Source organism: Cryptomeria japonica, chromosome 4 (assembly GCF_030272615.1).
Source record: "Cryptomeria japonica chromosome 4, Sugi_1.0, whole genome shotgun sequence".
Lineage (NCBI taxonomy): Eukaryota > Viridiplantae > Streptophyta > Pinopsida > Cupressales > Cupressaceae > Cryptomeria > Cryptomeria japonica.
In genome coordinates this window covers 575230430-575245433 of record NC_081408.1, presented here as the reverse complement: position 1 = coordinate 575245433, position 15004 = coordinate 575230430, and the positions used below count along the sequence as shown (strand labels likewise).

The 15004-nt window shown below is 35.3% G+C and overlaps 1 pseudogene; it reads left to right on the top strand.

Moving 5' to 3' along the window:
• Positions 1-2483: 2483 nt before the first annotated feature.
• On the top strand, positions 2484-3687 carry LOC131071029 (3-hydroxy-3-methylglutaryl-coenzyme A reductase 2-like; annotated as a pseudogene).
• Positions 3688-15004: the final 11317 nt, after the last annotated feature.

Below are 15004 nucleotides of genomic sequence, written 5' to 3'. Positions count from 1 at the left end.
TACTATAGGCATTTTTATTTCAACCATCTAGTAATTAGCATTTTGGATTAATCATAGCATGTTAATCTAGTTTCTTAGATCATGCATTTCATATCATTTGCATAATCAATCATGATCAAGTATCTACTCAACTCTTGAGTTGCCACTTTGGAGGTCATTGCTCTGCTGAGAGCAAATCAATCCAACACCTTCAAGGTCCTCAAGAATAGAGGAAATGGGACATTCCAAGGAAGGGTTATGGTTTGCATCTTTAAATTTAGTTTTCAATTAAGCTTTTCATTATGTTTTCTTGTCTCATTATATGTGTATGCCTTTCTATATACCACATTTTAGCATCACAAATAAAAATGTGTTATTTATTTTTTTTCAATTTTGATGAAAAATAACACTAAGTGGGTATTTTTAGATATTGAAAAATAAACAAATATGATACTTGAGAATTACCTATTTTATTATTTGGCTTCATGTAAGTGTTTCCTATTACTAAATCATTTGTTCAAATCTTATTTTCAATTTTACTAATTATATCCTAGAATTTTGAGTCTCTTTCGATTTAAATTTATTTAAAATAAATTAAAATATTGTTTCAGGGGTCTTATAAGAGAAAATGTATACAAAGGTGAATAATTTTAACATGAATAATCTATATATATTATAAGATATTTGAGAGATAACACACCAAATATTTTGTGTCTATCTTTCATTGATTATATTTATTATTTGATTTCTGATAATTATTACCTATCTAAATATATAAAAAATAATTTAATAATGTAAAATTTTAAATAATCATTGTAAAATATGAAACATTAGATCCTATATGTATCACTCTTCACCTTCCTATCATTATCTTAAAATCATTAGAATAGAACTACCAAGAGAGAAAATAAATTCTCGTTTCACTTCATTGGATTCTCAGATTCTATTTCAATGGTATTTGATTTTTCTACCATTCAAAAGACTTATGAATATGAGGTCTAAAGTGAATAGGAAGTAAATTAAGTAGAAGCTCCCACATCAAAGTTTTATAAGCTTAATTTTGATGTTGCTACTAAGGAGAATCCAAAAAAAGCCTGGGATTGGATGTATTCTTAGATACCATTATGGAAGATATATATCAGCCTTTATCTTCATCCATCCAAGAAGGTACAAACAATATGGTTGAAGTCAAAGCTCTAGTGGCAGTGATCAAGTTGGTTGTCTCCAAGTGAATATTAACAAGTTAGTCATTAAATGACTACAATTACTGCCCTCAAAAAATTTGAAGCTCCAAATTGGAAGTTGAAATATGTGCTTTTCCATTGCTACAAAGAGGCTAATGAGGTGGCCGATTTCTTGGTCAATGAGGGTATTTCATCTCTGCCCTCAGTTTGTCCAAACTGGCTGCTTTAATTCACAAGGACATTATTTGAAAGCAAGTGGGATTTTTCTCGAACTTTATTGCTTGTGTGGGTCATGACACTAATATCTTGGTGGGCATAACACATTAATTTCTGCAATCATCCTTTACCTCCATTTTCAAATAGTTGATATCCTTTGCATGCTTCTCTGAATGATCGTGATTGCTACCTGGAGGAGTTCAGAATACGTGGTGACTGGTGCCTCTTCTCTTGTGGGATGCCTTTTCCTGTTTTATTCTTCCATCATTTTTGGTGATGTTCCATTCAGGGCAATTTTGTATTTCGCATGATTTATGGTTGGCACCCACCTTCTGACGGTTTCATTTTTTTTATCTATCTTTGTGCACATATCTAGTTTGTGAAGGCTTTTGATAGATTTCTATTAGCTGGTTGAGCTTGGCTCCCTTTTGTTTTGTTGATACTTCAAGGTTGAGTTAATCTCCTCTGGGTTTGATAGTTGTTTTTAGGCTTCTTTTTAGTATTTTCAGATCTTGTATATCTTATTTATTTTCATATATGTGTTTAGCATTTTACTTAAAAAAAAACTATCATATTTGACAAAGGGAGCTATCCATAAATTTCATAAGAGAAACATCTTTAGTGACATAATTTGACATAATGATATATTATTGATCGGTTATCAATATCAATGATAAAAACTGCATAAGATTTTAGTTTGTACCTAGATTCTCACCCCATTTAGTGAATGATCCACATCTCTTGTAAATGTGTGTGAGTGAATGGATATGATTGACTAAAGGTATTAATTTTGCTAACCTTAAAAGATGGTATTCAACACTAAATATTATAAATTATAAATTAAAATTGCTACAAGACAACAAAAATAAGATAAAAGATATCATTTAAATTATATTTAAATAATTTTATATTAATTTCTTATCACTAAAATAGTATCAAACTATGAAACTATGACCATTACCATTTGAAGGAGGGAGATGTCAATAATTCTAATCATTTTGAAAATATTAAAACTGTGCGTTCAAATGTGTTTCAATTATATAAATTTTGACATTATGTTTAAATTAATATCATACAGTAATTCATTTAGATATTTAATTCATTATGTTTAAATTAATATCATACAGTAATTCATTATGTGCCCTGCTTCTCCCCTTGGGACTTACCAACAAGTTCTTCTTTCTGGTTTTCTTCGCATCATCTTATTTCTTGATGAAGAGATGGAGAGAGAAGATGGGTACCTCAGCGCCTCTCCATTTTGTCAACTTTGAGGAGCTTGTGGCCATTGTTGCCCACTTGTCTTCCTTCATATATTTGCTGGGATTCTTTGGAATTGATTATGTCCAAAACTTTATCAGTGGCAATGATGATTTTTTTGAGAAGGTGGATCTCAACATCCCTCCAACAACCTGTGGGATAGCAGAGAAAGAAGAAATTGTTGTTAAAGAAACCTGAGGTCTAACTCAAGGGAATTAACCTTCGTGACAATGAGGATGGAGACATTGCAGCTGCTGTATGCAATGGCACTGTAGCCTCCTATTCTCTTGAATCCTCCCTTGGAGACTGCAAGAGAGTTGTCTCTGTGAGGAGGAGGGCTTTAGAGATCATGACTGGGAGATCGCTTGATGGGCTTCCCTTTGAGTGATTTGATTATCAGTCCATTCTTCGGCAGTGCTGTGAGGTGCCTGTGGGTTATGTACAAGTCCCTGTGGGTGTAGGAGGACCCCTACTCGTCAATGGAGCAGGACCCCTACTCGTCAATGGGTTAGGGCAACCACAGAAGGGTGTCTGGTGGCCAGCACCAGCAGAGGTTGCAAGGCCATTCTTATGAATGGTGGGCCCACAAGCATTCTTCTCAGAGATAGCATGACTAGGGCTCCTGTTGTGAGGTTTCAGAGTGCCTAGAGGGCTGCAGAGCTCAAGTTCTATATTGAGGATCCCGCAAACTCTGATAACCTCTCTGACATCTTCAACAGGTAGGTGTTTCTTTTCCTGATCCACCTTTTCATTTTGCATGCACTATTGATCACAATGTTCTATGGGTATGGGCCCAAAATGTAGAGAGATCCCACTGTCTTACTGTGATGGAGAGGGTGAACGAGGGAAAGGACCTGCACATTTCGGTGAGCATGCATCACAGGCGGCATGTTTGAACATGCTTGGAGTGAAAGGAGCAAATAGGACATCCCCTGGTGAGAATGAACTTGGCAAGAATAGTGGCAGGTGCAGTTATGGCAGGAGAGTTGTCTCTCATGTCTGCTCTTGCTGTCGGTCAGCTAGTGAAAAGCCATATGAAGTACTAATATAAACAATTAAGATTTATAAATAATCAAATTTGTTATGATGAAGATTGCATATTAATTTGAATTTTCTTTAGTTTTAATTTTTTTAAAGTAATAATTAAATAATTATATATTAATATGAAGTCTCAAATCTCAAGATAATGACCCACATGCAAGAGAATGAGTATGAATGCAATAAATTACTATATTAGTATAGATGGCATAAATATGTCTAAATGGTTAGATATTTTATTACCTACAATTTTTTTCATGTGGGTGGAAGTTATTGACTAGTGCATACCTATCGATTTGAGGGTAGGTGCTAGAGTATTCGTTTTTTGTTTACGTTTTTTATGTAGTTTGTTTATTTTTTCAAGTTTGTTTTTCAAGAAATCTTTTGTTTTGTTTTCTGGTGTTAGTTTTCCTATGGTCTTAGGGCCTAGAGGCTCATCTATTATAGGGTATAAAAGGGGTCCAATGGATCCTTTGCATTTTTCTTTCAAGGATGTTTTTGATTAAGTAAGCATGGAGGGGTTTCGATCCCACAACAATTTAACACATCACCCTAGCAAGAACCAACTAACCCAGAAACAAATAGAAACCACAAAACAACAAACCACAACCCACCCTTACATAATTAAAAACATAACCAAAATAGTTCGAATTAAGCTACTCAAAACATAACTAACATTATGACTAGACATAAACCTACTAGCCATAATAATAATTTGGTGCACTGACCTTAAAGAGGTCTTAAATAGAGTGTAGTCTTTCTTAACTAAGATACAAAACATTAACAGATTAACTACCATGGCGCCACCGCCTTCAAAAACTAAGAACCAAAAAGGAAATTGAACCATAAAACCTAATTGTTTGGATCTTTGATAAGACCCCAGTTCTTTTCCAAAATCTATAGGTTCTTCTTCCAGTCTCCTTGTTCAGGATTATAGCCTTAAGTATCTTCTTGATTCTTCTCGCTCTTCCCTACAATCTGTTACAAGTGTGGTTGTCATTGCACAAAAATATCGGCCTATTAATGTCTGATACAACCACTAGACTTATAGAATCCACACTAGGTTGTTAAGCCATGTCACAAACCCAAGCGTTGCACTACACAACACAAGGAAACCAAGGGCGCACACCTTGCAACAATCCCCCCTAGCGCAAACGAGGGGTTTGAACTTGTGACCAAGCTCTGATACCACTTGTTACAAGTGTGGTTGTTGTTGCACCAAAAGATTGACCTATTAATGGCTAATACAACCACTAGACTTATAGAATCCAGAGGAGGTGGTTAAGCCATGTCACAAACCCAAGCGCTGCACTGCACAACACAAGGAGACCAAGGGCGCACACCTTGCAACACAATAGTCTTTTGTTTCTTTTTATTTTTTCTCTATCCTGAAATCATTCCCATCACAACTTTATGCATTATGCCATTGGTGATTATAGTGAGGGTCTTCACAACATGTTCCAAGTTCTTTTTCCCAACTTTGAACTCCTCAACTCTGTTTTCCAATTCTTTCATTCTCACCTGCATATCAACCATTTGAGTTTTAAGGTTAGCCACCTTTCCGCTATCTTCCATAAAATCATTAACAAATCCTTGGATGTTTTTGCAAGGGGTAGTCTCATCTTGAGCACCTAAAGTATTAGTGTCCTACACCTTGTGGTCTTCCTCTACTTCTTCCTCATCTTCAGAAACAACAATATCCTCATTGAAATCCTCTATATCGTCTTTATGTTCATTGTATTCTTTAAATTTGGACTCATAACTATTGATGTCCATTTCAGGAAGAAATTCCTTCTCAGAAGGGATTTCAAATTCCTTTTCTTCTTTAGGTAGCTCTTTCACATTGGAATCCTTCTCTCGAAGTCTGACAAAGAAATGACCAATATGACCTATATCTTGTTTTGTTGTCCCCTATTTTGAAGTCTCTTTAACTTCATTATCAAGGGTAGGGACATCAAAGTCAACATTAATGTTTTTGATTTTGGTAGACTTAGAATCCAACTTTCTAGTTTTAGAATGCCCTATTTTTTGACTAGAGGACTTACGGTTTTAAGGGGTAGGTTTAAATAGTTTAGCTTCCTCAACATCCTCACTAGGTTTTTTCATGACTTTTCCTTTTTTCTTGTCATGGGTATTGGGTTATCCCAGGGAATGGAGTCTTCTCTTAATGAGGTCAATTTTAAAAATGTTGGTAAGGTTATTAGGGTTTTCATTTTGGGTTAAAAGCCTATTGCTTTGTCGGGCTTGGCTAGACACATGCCTATACCAAGCAAAGATGAGGCCTTGATGCAAAGGGGGAGAAGCACCTTTGACTTCAATTTTGATGCACAAAGATGAGAAGAGGTAAATTTGTATGTTTATATTCTCCTTATGCCTAATGTGATTGAGAATTGGAAAATGATAACCATGAATGGTGGTGTATCTACCTTCAAGGGTAAATTATTTTATCAAATGGTAGGTAAATAAAGCATAGGGAGAAAGAAGAATCAACCTGTCATACCCATTTTTTAGTTGGATAATCTTTTATCCCTTCTCAAAGAACTTCTTGATGAACAACTTGTAGTCACCACAACATTTCTTTACCACCTTTAAACATTCACATTGAGACCCATCACATCTTCTATTAGCTATGGCGTTAACTTAAACTTGATTCTACTAATAGTAACCTCAACCTTTTTCCAAGAATTTTTATAATTTGGCTAAAAGGGTACAGTTATATCCCCACATAGCATAAAAAATAGAACCAAACCAACCTCTATGAATAGGGTCTAGATCTCATCATTTTGCATCATGTCGTCACATTTCAATGGCTCCAAACATTTCATGACACCATCCATTTTATATTTCTTGGCTTTGTTAACAACATTGTAAACTTTGAAAAAGCAACAATGTTTGAGAATAGGTAGGTAACATTTCAAAGTTTAAATGACAAAGAAAGGTACCAAAGAAATAGGTCTATGATTCAAATGATGAAAGGTGATAATATTGGTACTAGGATCCCTATTTACACATTTGAACGAACTAATAATTAAAACATTATCTTTCCCAATATAGCCTTTACACACCCCATCATTGTAGAGAATATACTTGATATTAAATGAATTTAAATTTTGGGAAACTAAACTGCATGATATCTTCGGCGACATGGCCTTTCCACCTGAAAAGACTCCTAAACACAACATAGAGAAAAATCATCATTATTATTTTATTCTTTTGGAAATATATCCTATTCATAAAATCTTACTTACTTTGTGTTTGAAACCTATCCATATCGCCACCTGTCATTCAATAAAATTTCCTTTAATTTTGTAGAGCATTGATTGAGACTCAAATTTCTCCAATCATTATAACTTAGAGCCCAACTTGAAATTTCCTCTTCTACCTTGTTACTTTCCTTGTAGACATGAAGAACTTTGGATTGAGGTCTTTCAAGGATGTTGTTCAAATTAATTGGGCTATGATATTTAACAATAAAAATATTCTTAACTTTCTAATGTAAGCTATGAGAGAATCTAGGTATATCATCAAAGGATTTATAATCATCCATGATATAATACATATTTGTAAAGAAGTGAGGCTTGTCACATTTTAGTCATTACTCAAAACTTTTAGCTAATGGTGTGCATTATTAGTCAAAAACATTATTAGATTTTTAAATTTTTTTAGAGTGGTATCGCCTTTGTTGGTGTAAATAATTATTCATCATGGATATTATTACACTTACTTAAGTTTACTTAGGATAATGCATTTCATAGTAGTTTGGATATGAGACACTTGGGTGTTTGTGCCACATTGGGATAGTGTGTGTAGGAGAAATTCCACCTCTTATGGTGTTGATCTTGTTATTACACTATCATATCCACTTATTGTGGAGTGATAATTCCACCTTCGGTGGGTGATCCACCTCATGTGGAATATTATATTATTTCTCCTACCTACCCACACCTATTTCCTACCTACCTTTGTTTCTTATTGAGCCACATGTCATGTTTGTGTGCTCATACATATCCCTAGCCTTGCCTATATAAGCAGGCTCATCTACATTGTATGTAACAAGATAATCCAGTTGATTATTGATCATTTTCTATTGATGAGAATACAGTCTATTCTTATCCCATATTATGTCTCTTTCATGTACATTTCAATGACTTCTTGATCTTGGCAAAATCCAACATGGTATTAGAGCTATTGGAGTTTCATTGATTCGTCTTGAAGAGGCATTATTGTGACGTCAAGAGGCAGATCTGAGGAGCATCATCATTTGGAGGCGTCCTAGACCAGATATGACCTCTCCATTGCGTCCGGAAGGCCATTTCCATGAATTTTGGTTATAAAGTTGGCCTATTTTGGTGAGAAAAATTTTTTCCCCAATTTTGCTAATCGTACGGATTTTTCGAATATTCCTATATATTTTTCAAAAAAAAAATTTTATTCTGAAAATTGTTTTTCGAAAAAATTGAAAAATCAAAAAAATTGAAAAAAAGAAAGCAAAAAAATTCGAAAAAAAATCAAAAATTTGAAAAGAGAAATCAACAAAAAAAATTGGTTTTTTGGGGGGTCCGCAGACCCCCCCCCGGTGCTTCGTACGTACCTGTTCGCAGGTTTTCCAACGACCGCGTTGTACCTGCCGCACAGGTACCTTCCCTGCTGTACCCGAGCGACCGTCCTGTACCTCTCGGCTCTGCCCGCACAAACGACTGCCGAAGACCGGACACTCCCGCCGGCAGACCATCATCTCCCGCCGCGCCCGCTTCCTCCTCTCCTCGGCGCCCCTCGTCTGCTTCCCGCCGTCGCAGACAGCACGTGGCGCCTCCCAGCAGGTCCTCCCCGGATCTCCGGCAGCTTTCGGTAAAGCCCCCTCGGTCTCCGGTTCCACCGCCTCGGCCGCAGCTTCCGACACCTGCCGCCAGCGCTTCCGCTCGGCCACCTCACTCCGCCACGCGGACTGCAACGTCAGCGAGGCACACGGACTTCAGTACGCCAGACAGACACATCAGCAACCTAGTCATCACCTCCGTACTGTGCCACGTACATATTCCGTACTGCCACACGTCTCCCGTACGGACTGCCAAGTCATCGCCCACATCAGCTGCCACGTAATCTTTCCGTACAGTACGGACAGTACAGTCAGCTGTCCACGCAGTCTGTCCGTATGGTACGGATGCACAGTCAGCCAGGCAGCGAAGTTTTGGCGACGATCATACGGCCGTCAAATTTAACACAGTGTTTTGCTGACGTCAGCGCCACATTAGCAGGGTTTGAAAATTTTTTGACCCCCTCTCATTTGCATTTTTGATTTTGCAGTTCAACTTCAAATGGCCATAACTTGCTCATTTTTGCTCCTTTTTGGGTGCAATTTTTTTTGAAATGGGCCAGAATTTCGTGCTCTCCGCAGTGGTGAAAGAATTTTGTGATTTTGATGCACGGATTTTTCAGAAAATGCAGTTTTTGGTGACTGTCCCTGAGTAATCCCAGTTTTTGCAACTTCAGAGGCTTCGTTTGGGGTCATCCGACCTCCTTTTTAGGTGCCGTTTTTTTTGAAAGTGCGTATTTTTTCGTCTAATTTCACATGATGCTATCAAATTAATGTCATTGTAAGTATAAATTGTACTTTCAGATCTTGGCCATTTTTGGCTTTCTTGGTACTTGCATATTTGCTTGAATCTCAGTTAGATTCATTGCACTTTTGATTGAAGTCTCTTGTATCTCATTTGAGAAGTTGTAAAATTTGCATCATAAGCCCACTTTGCCTTGTTTTGCAAGTGGCTCATTGTAATCGCACTAAGTATAAAGTGCCAAAATCATCACTTTTGGGGGGGTACTTTGATTGATTGAATTTGGGGGGTGTCTCTTGTGCTTTTGTGCTCTTGTTTTCTTTCCTTTTTGGTGCTATGGGTTCTACTAAGTTTCCTCTCTTAACTCCACATAATTATGCTACTTGGAAAATTGATGCATGGAGTAAACTTATGGAAAAAGGACTCACTCATTATATTGATGGAACTATTGTTGCTCCAGCTGATCCTAAGGCTGATCCAGTTGGTCACTTAGATTGGCTCACTAAAAATATCATGGCAATTGGTACCTTAAGAAAGTATGTATCAAAGGATCTCATTTTTCATATTGAGAAATGCACTCTAATCAAGGATGCTTGGCAAAAGTTTCAAGACTTGTATGGTCAAGTTGATGAGATTAGGGGATATCAAATTGATAGTGATCTCACCATGTTAGATCCCAAGAACTTTGATACTATACAAGATTATGTCACTAAGGCAAATGAGTTGAGGGCACAACTCAAAGATTGTGGCATTGATAAAAAGGATACTCAATTGATATTCAACTTGATAGGCAAACTTCCACAAGAATATGCAGCATTTGTTTCTAGTTTCCAAACTCATAGAATGACAATGGGTTCAAGCTACAAAATGCCTACATTTGATGCTTTCAATGAAATGTTGATGATGGAACAAACTAAGTTGATAAGCATGGGCATTCTTAAGGCTTCTTCTAAGTCTCAAGCATTAGTGGCAACTCAAGGAAACAAAGGAAATCAAGGAAAGGACAACTCAAACAAGAAGAAATGGCAATCAAAGCCTAAAGAAAAAGCACCATCTTCTCCACAACAAGGAGATTCATCTTCTTCCAAGAAAGATAATTCACCAAAGAGAGAGAGACCTACTTGTGCTTATTGTAAAAAGATTGGTCATGAGGAACATCGTTGCCATACTAAGAAGATTGATGAGCTCACACATATCATCAAAAAGCATAACATTGATTTGCCTAAAGTCTACAAGAAGGATGATTCATCAACTTCCACTTCCTCACATTCAAAAGGAAAAGGGCAAGCATTCATGGCTTCTACAAGTGGAAAAACTCACTCTTTTGGAACAAGAAAAGGACAAGCTCTATGTGCTACAACAAATCATACTTCAGAGAGATGGCTTCTAGATTCAGGGGCTTCTCATCATATGGCATCTTCACAGTCTATGTTCTCTACATTTGAGCCTTGCACCATGCCACAGATTTTGATGGGCAATCATACATACATGGATGTGATTGGGAAAGGATCTATTGACATTGGGGATAACTCCTTCAATGATGTGTTGTGTGTACCCCACTTGACAAACAATCTCCTTTCTATCTATCAAATCACACATGGCGCAACTAAGAGAGTTGTGGAGTTCACACCTGACTCAGTTTTTATTAGAGACATGGAGACTAGAGCTATCATTGCAACTGGGGTGGTTGATCATGCATCTCGGTTATACTCCTTTTCAGATTTTGTTGATGATGATGATTTCACATTTGATGATTCTACACATGTTGATCACACTTATTATGATGATTCAGACTTTGAGGAGAACTTTGGACACTTGAACATGGGGATTCTCACATGTAACCCAATTCTTGAGTCTTCTATTTCATCTTCTCATATTGATATCACATCACCTATTGTACCTGATGATTCAGATAGTGCGACAGTTTTGCCTACATGTGATTCAGTGCAGCAGGATATACCTTGTCTTCCAGCTTCAGATTCATGGGATGATTACATGACAGATATTGCAGGTTTGTTTGTGGAATCCTACATTGCAGATTTGGGAGACATCATTGATGACATTCATCTTCTCTTTGATGAAGATGATCCTTCTTCGATTGTTGCGAGGGCACACTCTAACCCTCTTGTTCATTCTCTACATGATCATTCTTTCGAGGTTGACATGATTGTGGATACTTATGTACAGCAGTTGGAGGAGGTCTCTTTATGCTTTGAGGAGACACATGAGTCTTTGGACATTGTTCTACATCCATCTCCACTAGATGTTGGAGTTCCTTTTTCAGTATGGCACAGTTTACCATCTTTGGAAGGGGTATCTTTTAGCATCGACATGGGGACACTTGAGCAGTTTTCAGAGATTCCTTTCATCATGAGTTTTCTTCATACATCTTCCCTTCATGATTGGGGAGACTTCATGGATACACCTTTGGTTTTGTTTCTTCCTAAGGGGAGGAATGTTGTTCGACGTTCGTGGAGCAGTTTCTTCATACATCGAGCTTCTATCATTGGTGCAGATTCTTCATTGAGGGATGATCGCAGTTTGACTTCTCTTCTTCTCTTGTATGGGGGGGACTATTTCCTCACATGTGGTTTTGTTCCTCACATACTTCTATGAGAGTTCTCTTGTATAGCTTTCATCTCTCTTTTGGGGGAGGGTTTTTTCCCATTGGGTTTTTCTCTCTTTCCCCACTTTGTGAGAGATTTCATTGCATTGGTTTGCATGCATTTGCATTTGTGCATGGGTACCTAACATGGCCTCGTAGCCGGGACCCATCTTGCATTGCTTAGTTGCATTGTAGACTTAAGTGCATTCCCCTAAGTTGCACTTAAGGGGGGGTGTTGGTGTAAATAATTATTCATCATGGATATTATTACACTTACTTAAGTTTACTTAGGATAATGCATTTCATAGTAGTTTGGATATGAGACACTTGGGTGTTTGTGCCACATTGGGATAGTGTGTGTAGGAGAAATTCCACCTCTTATGGTGTTGATCTTGTTATTACACTATCATATCCACTTATTGTGGAGTGATAATTCCACCTTCGGTGGGTGATCCACCTCATGTGGAATATTATATTATTTCTCCTACCTACCCACACCTATTTCCTACCTACCCTTGTTTCTTATTGAGCCACATGTCATGTTTGTGTGCTCATACATATCCCTAGCCTTGCCTATATAAGCAGGCTCATCTACATTGTATGTAACAAGATAATCCAGTTGATTATTGATCATTTTCTATTGATGAGAATACAGTCTATTCTTATCCCATATTATGTCTCTTTCATGTACATTTCAATGACTTCTTGATCTTGGCAAAATCCAACAGCCTTTCCTCAAAAATTACCTGTGCATCATATATGGAAGCCAAGAAGGGTTATGAAAGAACTTATATTAAATTTGTAAATAGTTTCTTCATCAAGTGGTATTTTCAAGAGTGGTTGACTAGAATTTGAATTTTCAGGAACATCATTATTTTTATAATCAATTTGAATTGTTGATTACGTAATAGATTACATGTTTCAATATATTTGAATAGCTCCCATCTAATATTATATCTTGATTTCACCTTCTTCGTATTTTTATCGAATTCTAAAAACTAAATCTTTTGCATTCTATCATAAGAAAATTCTTGGGCCCTTCTCATCACTCACTAGAGAAAAAGGTAATTTCAAGTAAGATCATATATGTGTGGAAATTGATCTTAATAATCAATTATTTGGTTCAATAGAGACTAATTATGAACTATTAAATTGATTCAACTACTATATTTTAAGGCTCTTCGTTTTACATATTGTGTTTTTCATGTTTATGGGCATTTTAAAAGAAAATTTCTAAAGAAAACATTAGATATTGTTCATCACCATCATAGGTATTAATGGATAAAACTAATGCAAAAGGGAAATGCCTAGTTTATGTTGAAGGGATCGACTCAAATGGATTCTATTTTAATGAAGTATTGTAATAAAATAATGAATCTGATGCATTAGAAAAAGTCACTTAACAAAGGGTATTTCTACTATTAGATTTAAATTCTGGAGTATTACAAGGATCTTGATTTTGCTTTGAATAATACTTATTTTTCTGATCAAAACTTGTTACACCTTGATTCTACACCTCTCCCACTATGATAAGCTCAAAATCCATCTAAAGTGCATGTATTACCTAGGGAAGGGACTTCTCTTTCTTAAGTTATATAGAAAAATTAGGTGAAAATATTGAAATTGGTTTAAATGTTGTTCTTATTTGATGGTTCTATTTGAAGATTCCAAAAATTTGTGTAATGCTACAAAATCTTCAAGATATTAGTATCAAGGATGGTACCAAGGATAATATTAAGAATAAAACACCTCTACTAAGAATCCAAAAATAAATTAAAAAATATTGCTATAGATGAAGTCTTTAAAATGGGGAAAAGGTGATAAGAAAAAATTAAGGATGATAATAGAAATACTAGTAGAATTTGGGGTCATTTTCACTTCATACTACTAAAGATTATAATTACAAAGATGAAGACATTTTGTAGTCCAAGGTATATATTAAGGTTTGCTACATACAAGTTTAAGCTGGTAGTTTCTCATGGTAATAGAAAATGCAAGCCTTATTCTTGCCTAAAATGACCTATATGTTATATAAATCTTGTTTGTAAATGTTCAACATTGCATTTCCCTCAGGAACTTTTGTTGAACTATGTTACGAGTTCAAATTTGTATTTTCTTGTTGGTATTTTCATCTTATGACATGCTCCTTATGTAATCTTATTTTAATAATTATATAAGTTCAAGCATTCTTTCCTTGTATCTAAAAAATATTGAAAAGGAAGCATAATGATAAAATATCCTTGGGAAAAGGTATAATAAATTTGACATAGAAGAACTATGTGCCTCCACACCCTAATCAAAAAATAAGAAGGTCAAAACCCAACCCTGGAAGAAAATGAATGAGAAAAATGAAGTACAATCTATTATAAATTAAAATATAAGTTGAGGATCAACTTTAGTAAGGGTAGTGATCACTGAATTGTAGGTTGATGTTCTCCTAGGTTGAGCGTAAAATTAGACCAAAGTATAGTCAGAGAAATTAATAAAAATAAGAGACGCAATGCGTCAAGTTCCTACCAATAATGTAGTTAGTTTAGAGTAGAAAAAAGTAGAGATGAAGATAGAGGGGGAGAGGAAGAGGGAGAGAAATAGATAGAGAGGGAGAGGGAGGGATAAAAATAGAGAGATGGAGATAAAGAGATAGACAATTAATAGAGGGGATAGAAAACGGAAAACAAAAAGCATTTGGTATGATGTGTCTTTTGATCATGAAACATTAGTAATTAAATTGTTAATAGATTGTCAAAAGCGTGTATATTTTATAATAGTAATAGAGAAAATTACAAAATTTATATTAATATTTTTTTTAAATTATAATAATAAAGTGTTTAGTTGATGGTATTATATATATTTTATTTGTTTCTTAATAATAAATTTTTATTTATTTTTAATTATTAAACATTATTTTAAAATTTAAAATTAATCTTATATATTTAATATTGTTTAAATTCAATTTTAATAATGATATTATATGTTAGTTTAGATATTTAAAAATATATGGAGATATATATTTGAAACTATTCAGTTTTTTTTTTTTTAAATTATATAGTTTGAAACATAAAATTTATATGTCTTATTTTAGAAATATTATTTTTATTATTAAATATTGAAATTTTGACGTAAATGATTGTCAAATTTAAAATAAAAAACATAATATTTTGTCAACACAT